The sequence below is a fragment of the Phyllostomus discolor genome, chromosome 5, assembly GCF_004126475.2.
Source record: "Phyllostomus discolor isolate MPI-MPIP mPhyDis1 chromosome 5, mPhyDis1.pri.v3, whole genome shotgun sequence".
In the NCBI taxonomy this organism is placed as follows: Eukaryota; Metazoa; Chordata; class Mammalia; order Chiroptera; family Phyllostomidae; genus Phyllostomus; species Phyllostomus discolor.
The window spans coordinates 170,381,722-170,389,398 of NC_040907.2; positions in this window are offsets into that span (position 1 = coordinate 170,381,722).

The window sequence follows — 7,677 nt, forward strand, 5'->3', positions numbered from 1 at the left end:
GGCTGTGGTTATTGGTGGTTACCCAGGCTGGATCCCTGGGGGCGGGGGCGGGGCAGGGGCCGGCACGGGGGAGGGGCACTGAGGGCCTGCGGGGGCTGCGGCAGTCCTGCCGCACGGGGACAGGGCGCCAGGGGTCCCAGGGCAGGTGGTCCGGCTGCCAGAGCAGGAGGGGGCCGAGGGTGCGCCCCTCCTGGAAGCCGGGTGTGGAGCTTTGCTGTGAGAGAAGAGAGCCCTCCCCCACCCCCGGATATCTCCCAGGTTAAGGTCACGTGCCGAGGTGGGTGCTGGCTGGGTCGCCCCTTCACCACCTGTCAGTCCCCCGTCATCCTTCTTGAAACACCCTTTTGTAAACAGATGATCACAAATGACACTTTTATCCTGCCCCTGCGTGTGAAGAGCCGAAGAGGAAAAGTACCTGTGTGACCGATGCTCTTTCGTGAAAAGGAAAGCAAGATGGCAGAACACAGCTGGCAATGAACTTGAGGAGGTGGGACGGGAAGGGCCCTGAACCAGGAGTCTGGGGCCTGGCCTCCCCCTCCGCTCTGCTCACCATGGCACCCTGGGGACCTTGTTCCGTTTCTAGATTGTTCTTTTGCGTTTGCTTCCATGGAAGCTCAACCATTCGTTGAGCCCCGACTGAACGTGTTGCCAGTGCTGACAACTGAGCCTACAGCTATGGCTGAGACACAGGCTCTGCTGTCACCAGGGTCAGTTACAGCGCAGAGACCTATCTGCCCCTGTGGAGGGCCCTCAGCAGGGGCAGCAGCCCGGAGCACCGGCCCCCTGCTGTCCCGGGCCCCGGAGGGCCTGGGACAGAGAAATCAGGGGACACAGAGGCCGGGGATGGGACCACTGTGGACTCCAAGTGCAAGATGACAGCGGGTGACGTCTGACCGATGGTGGCTTCCGTGGGAGTAAAGAAGGAGAGAGCAGGGCTGGGTGAGTGACTGAGTCCTTGGGCCTTGGTTCCCCCATCGGAGCGACGCAGGGGTAAGGCCTGACCGGGACAGCTGGCGGAAGGACGGGGAGATCTGAGGCTGGTTCAGATGCTGCCGAGGCCGTGGCGACGGCGAGCCGGCAAGGACATGCACGTGCAGACAGAAGCCTGACCCTGCGTGAAGGAGGGGGTGTTGCTTAACGTTCCCGTATGAGGTTCCTTGTAGGAGTCGGAGGCTCCGACCAAGTTTAGGCAGAAGAAAAGAGCAGGTTGCGAGCACCCTGAAGAGATCAATGTTGCTGGTTGCAAGATATAAAGGAGAAAACTTGGAAATAGTAAGAAAAGCAGTAGCTGCCGGTTCTAATTTGAAAGTCTGTATGAAGACTGCCTCTTAGCATGACAGTGGCCCTCACGGAGACTGGGGGGCTCCGAGAGCCAGCATGGGGGGCTGCAGCGGCCCACCCCACGGTGGGCAGCGAAGGTCCCCTTCAGAAGGATCCGGATGGATGGACGCTGCTGGCGAGGGCTCCCTAGACTCCCAGGGTGGTCGTGCAGCCCAGGGGTCCCTGTGGCCATCAGGAGGTGGTCTGTGCATGAAAGGGTTTCAATGGAGCAGTGACAGGTGACAACTGCTGGCCTGGAGATGACACCTGCTTGGTCCAGCACATTTGCAAAGCTATGGAGTCTGTTCTAAATCATCCAGCATTTCTCTGTCTGTAGTCTCTGGAGATTCCTTTTAGATGCTCGTTTTAGCAGAGAGTTCTGTGACTGTCGATAAACGTAACGCCTACTGAATAGTATCTGGGAGAAATCAGCAGGCTCTGAGGGCTCAGACGTCACCCCCACCACGTGTAGGTAAGCACTGAAACAAGATGTTATGTGTTTGCATTCTGAAAGCTTGTTTTTCTGACTCCTCCGAACGGGGGCGTCCCCGGCCAAGCATCAGCCCAAGGATGCAGACTCACAACGGGAGCGCGCACTCCTGACCCGTCTGAGGCGGGCCGCGGGCTGCCGACCTGCAGGAAATGAGGGAATATGGACCTGCCCAGTTAATCCCAAGCGCTGTCTCTGTTTTAATGACCGTCTCAGAGGAGGCCATTCTTTCCCCTGTCAGAGTGCAAATCCACGCATTAGTCCCACCGAACTCCCGGAGACAAGGAAGCGAGTGTTTACGCACATTACGTGGCTGCCCGGCCCGTGGGGCACCCCTGATGACCTTGAATGCGTCGGAAGCAGGGTTCGCGCTCAGGCAACGCCAAATCGACGCTACAACGGGATTCCACTAGACGCCCATTTGTTGTCAGAAAGTTTAAAACGGGTCATTAGAAAGGTTTGGTGACCATGTAGACAGAAGTGACTTTCCTGTATGCACCGCTGGTGAGCGTTTCCGCGGCTCCAACCGTTTTGGCAAATTATTTGGCAATGCCCAGCGCAGGCGGAGGTGCGCTCGCCCCGTTTGGAGCTCTGCGCCTGCGCGATGCTCCGGAGGCGCCCTTGCCCGTGTGCACGAGGAGAGGGGTTTACGGTGTTCACAGCGGTGAGGTTTGGTCTGGGAAAACAAAGGAAGCAACCTAACCCTGCCCCACCCGGAACGCAGGTGCACGCACGCGTGTGCACACGCACACTGAAATGTCACCCTGTACCAAAAATGAACGCCCCGCGGTGGCATTCGCCAACATGGAACCTGGGGCAAGAAGGGCAAGTTGTAGCAGGACAATGCACAGAGCATGGTCATCATTTACGCGCACGGAGTCTAAAGACATTCTAAGCTGCAGCGCCTCTTGCTTAGGGAGACACTCCCTGAGCCAGAGCCATCGCCAACCTCTAAAGGTCTGTAGAAACAGAACACTGGATCCAGCCATAATGACCTGGGGCGGGGGACAGAATCAGGTACAGAGAGCTTTGGCTGCGGTGATAGCCTTCATTTCTTAAGCCTGGTAGGTTATCCTTCCTATCCTTCGGATGCCAAATGTTAAACACTGAGGGGGAAAATGAATCTGTTAGCGTCAGACAAAGAGGGAAGGAAGTATTTTAGGAGGAAGGAAGGGCATTGGCAAAGATACCGAGTGGGGTGGAGCAGGTACAGTGCGGGGGGTGGGGACCGGGAAACGTGGTGCTCAGAGCCCACATGGTGAGGGATGTGGGGACAGTCCCCAGTGGACCACGCAGTCATCTCGAGCGCCTGTGCTAAGGAGCCGGGAAATTGTTCCGAAAGCAACCGGGAGCTATTTCAGGGCGTTCAGCCGGTGAGCGATTCAGTCCTGGAAGCACTGGGGGAAGGCCATCCCCCTGGCAGTGTGGCGGATGGATCGCAGGGGGCGGGGTGCAGAAGGGGGCTTTCCGGCAGCAGGGGCCCCAGCAGGGAGCTGGGGGGCGGGGGGGGATGGTCGAGACCGGAAGTGAGGGGCTCTGAGACGGAGGCTGCGGCCGTGGCCACTTCAAAACATTGCAAGTGCTTGCGGCGCGTCCGCACAGAAGTGACGACCGGTACGTGGCTGCCGCACAGTTCCCAGCACCGAGGCTATATAGCCTTCCCCCGCGGGGCGAGACACAGTTTAGAGCGGCGGGTTCCAATGAACTTGGCTGAGGCCTGCTGGCCTTCAACGCCTTAATGGCGTGCTTATTGCCATTTGGAATGGATTGTGTGAGCCGCCCCAGTGGTCAGGGCGCGGCAGAATCTGAGTGATGGCCTCGCTGTTCCATTTCTCCCTAATGAGTGCGTGCACTTGAGCACTTAATAGGGAGCAGGGGCTTTCCGGGATGAATGGCCTTCCAGCCCGACACAGCACTCTAAGGAATTAGTGATTCCTGACTGTTATTAGCCGGGCTGATGACTCTGGACAAGGAAATTAGAAATTTTGAGTTATTTCCAAATTGGCTGAATTATAATAGTAATTGCAAAGCAATGTCACAGAATCCCAGACATTTAACACTAGATATTGAACCTCCAGCCCATAGAGAAAACAGGTCCCACGGAAGGTAGTTCAATAGGATTTTAATAAAGAGAACTTATGACGAAGGTGCCGGAAGGGCAGAAAGGACACGGCGATGGGGAGGTCGCCCACAGGTTAGCGGTGACGGGCAGCTGCTCCCAACTGGAGCGGAGAGACAAAGGGAGGCAGTGTGACTCGGGGCCCAGGAGGGGCCGCCACCGAGGGAGGGGCTGTCCAGTGGGATCAGGGCTCCAGGGAGGTGGAGCAGCTGCTGGGCGTGGTTCCTGAGGCAGATGGGGGGAGGGGAGGGGCTAGAAACCCTAACTTCCTCTTTCCTACTGCCCTCCAGTCTGCTGTCAGCACCTCCCACCGGCTGAGCATCGCCAGGGCCGGTGGGCAAGCCCACCTGGGCAATGCAGCCCTCCCTTCCCCTGCCCCGCGGCCCCATCCCGGGTAGCAGGGCAGGAAAAGGAGAGGGTGGGATCTTGGGGCAAGCTGACAAATGGCCAGGACGGGAGGCAACATTGAGTGGAGACCCATATGTTAAAAGGAGGGAGCCGCACAAAGAGCTGGGATAAGAGAATCCCAGCAAAAGGTGCACCGAGCAGGCACAGTGGAGATGCATGTACCCACAAACTTGTCCCAGTCCAGGCTTGCCATTGGCACCGGTCATCTGGTCGACCCTCCTGAGGATTTCCTTTCGTAGGATTCTGCCTTTCCACTTCAGCGTATTTCCTTGGTGCCTTCCAGCAGAGCAGAGCGGTGCCTTTCAGAGCGCTGGGGCCAGGTGGCAAGGGGGCAGCCGGGCAGGCGGGTTACACTCCAACATGAGAGTCAAGTCGGCGACTCACAGGTATGCCTCCCTCCACTCGCTGGCCATTCGCCCTGTGCCAGGAACCTCGCACGAACTTCAAGTACATTACATGATTTGCTTCTTAACAGCGCCCTCCGAGGGGGCTTTGTTCACCCCATTCGACGGATGAGGAAGGGGAGGCTCAGATTAGTTAGGTGACTTGCTCAAGGGCACTATTATCAACAGCAGGGCTGGGGTTCCTGTCACTCAGTGTGCAAACATTCCGTGAACATCTATCAAGGGCCAGACTGTGGGGCTAAAACAGTGAGCACGACAATCACGGAGTAGATAGCCTCACAGGGAAGACAGGTGTGAAACAAATAACCACACAGTGACTGGAGAATTGCACTTATGATACATTTACCGACAAAATTATTTATGCCAACAAAAACATCGTAACCACATCCAGAATCCCGCTGTGTATTTATCAAGTTATCAGTTGATGATTTTGTTTCCTGTGTGTTTACTTGATGCTCTCATATTTATCGTTGTCTTCATTCGATGTATTTTTTAATTGACTTTGAAGTTCTTTCTAGAGACTTGAATAAATAATCGCCTAGCTAGGTATAGAATTCTAGGTTTGCAACTATTTGCTCTCCGTACATGGAAGATGTCGCTTCATTGTCTCCTGGCAACTGTTACTACCGATGACAATCCTGTCTCCTTAGTGTACGGATGTTCCTTCCAGCCTGCCTGTCCTTGCTTCGGGGAGATTTTTCCATTTTCTGTGTAACATTACCGTTATGCTATTTTCTATCATCTCCCTAGTTCTTGTGACTCACTTTGGTCTGGGGACTTAATCTCTTTGTTCATTTTTGGAAAATTATCTGTGATGATCTATTCAAATACTTCTCCATTCTATTCTTCGGAAACTGCTATAACATACATTGGAGCTTCTTTATAGAACCTCCATTTTTTTCTAATTTTTAACTTTTTGCCTCTAAATATTGTGTTCCAGGACATTCATCAGTGATAGTTTGCAAATCAATTCTTACCCTAGAGCGTTCCCTTTCAATTATCTGTTTAAAATTTTAATGACCCTATTTTTATTTCCGCAGTTGCTGAGAGGTGCTTTTTAGTGTTTTTGCCTGTGTGAAGAGGCTCTTAAGCATATTAATTTAAAAGTTTTTGTCAGGCTCTTCCATTAAGTGTACTTCATTTGTAACAATTTAGTACATTGCTACTGCAATTGCATTAGATTTCTTTATGATTTTTAGATTTTCTTTAAAAATGTTTATTGTGCACACTTATTTTGAATAGATGAATGCTGTTTTTGTGGGGGTTTTTTAAATTTGTCTGTTGTTCTCTCTCTACCTCTCGCCTCTGTCCAGGGGTTCTGAGTTGCTGCCAACCAGCCTTTCGTGCTTCTGGTGCAGAATCACGTGCTCAAGGTCATCACCAATCCAGTCACAGGGTCATGGGGGCTTCGGTCCCGGTCCTGGCCATAGGCTGACCCTGAGCGCTGCCTCCCACCCAGTCCCCAAGCTTACCCCATGCCACAGTCCCAAGCAGAAGTCTCTCCCGTGTTCATATCAGCTTTCCCCAGGTGCGGGAGCACCCACCGCCAGCTGGGTATGGTCCCTCTTCTCTCCTGGACCACTTGCCATCCAAACTCCAGGCTTCCGGACCCAGAAGACAGCGAACCTGCATCCGTGTGCCGTTCTGCTCTGTTCCATTTCTGGTTCTGGGGAAGATGTACCTTAGTTCTGAGTCTGGATCTGCTTCTTTCAGTTTCTCTTCTTAGAGCAACCTGCTGTTGCCACGGAAGTGAAGTCTTCAGGGGATTCGAAGGAGAATCTTACTGTGCCACATTGACCCAAAGTCCTTTTCCTTTATAAATCACATAAAATAGAACAACAATAATAATTCTTGTGCATTGTGGAGGGTGACTTCTAGTATGAAATGTTTATGAGAAAGGGAAGCTTCCCCTCACTGGGCCCCCAGGCCCCCCCCTGGGCGGGGATAATGCCAACAAGAGGGGCTGGTGTCCCTCACAGATGTCACCCACCCGTAGGTGCAGCACCAGCCTCTCTTATGCACAGTCCCTTTTGCAGACTCCAGACTCCATTTCTCTGAGAGCAGAGACATGGGAGCCACTCACAACCAGCTAACTATATATATATATATATATATATAAGACCCCCCTCTTGCAAAGGAGCTTATAGGAATGCGTTTCTGAGGTTACCTCTGGTTTGAAGCTGGGACACAGAACCGAGGGTTCTTCCACGAGAGGCTCGGGGAAGTCAGCTCCTCTAACCTCGAAAGGCAGCAAAGGGCAGAGGCCCCGGCTCCAACTTGGGCAGAGACTATTTTCCTGTTTTGCTCAACTCGGCGTTCCCAGACGGTCCTTGGATCTTGTGAAGGACACGCTTGGCCACTCCCTGTGGGCCTCCGAGTGCCTGGCCCTGCCCTGGGTGTTTTCCTATGCCATCCCAGTCACCGGGACATGTGTCATCTTAGAGAAGAGTGAAGGAAAGCTGGGAATGGGCAAACGCTGGGGCCCGGGGCCACCCAGGCAGTACGCGAGGGAGCAGGAGTTCAAGCGCAAGGCTGTGTGCCGCGGAACCCACGCCCTCCCGCTCCACTGCATCGCTCTGACCGTGCAGGGCCAACCTGACCACGGAGCGTGGGGAGGACATGCTGGCACTCTGCCACCCGCGGAGACACAGGGACAAACCACTCTGGCCACTTAGTGGAAGGGTCCCCTGTGCTCACCCCCCTGGGAGGACCTGGAGAGCCCTGTCCACAGGCCCAGGTCCAGGATGGCCTGCAGGTCAGCTCTGGTGAAGAGAGATTGCCTCTTTGGCTGAGAAATCGGCTAAGAAATGCCCGAGAGAGGAAAGAACCTAGCTATACTTGTCCATTCTCCGTGGATGTTCCTTTTGGTTCTTTTCCCCGCATTGTAAACAACCCCGGGGCGAACATCTCCACACACACTTTCTTGGTGTGTCTTT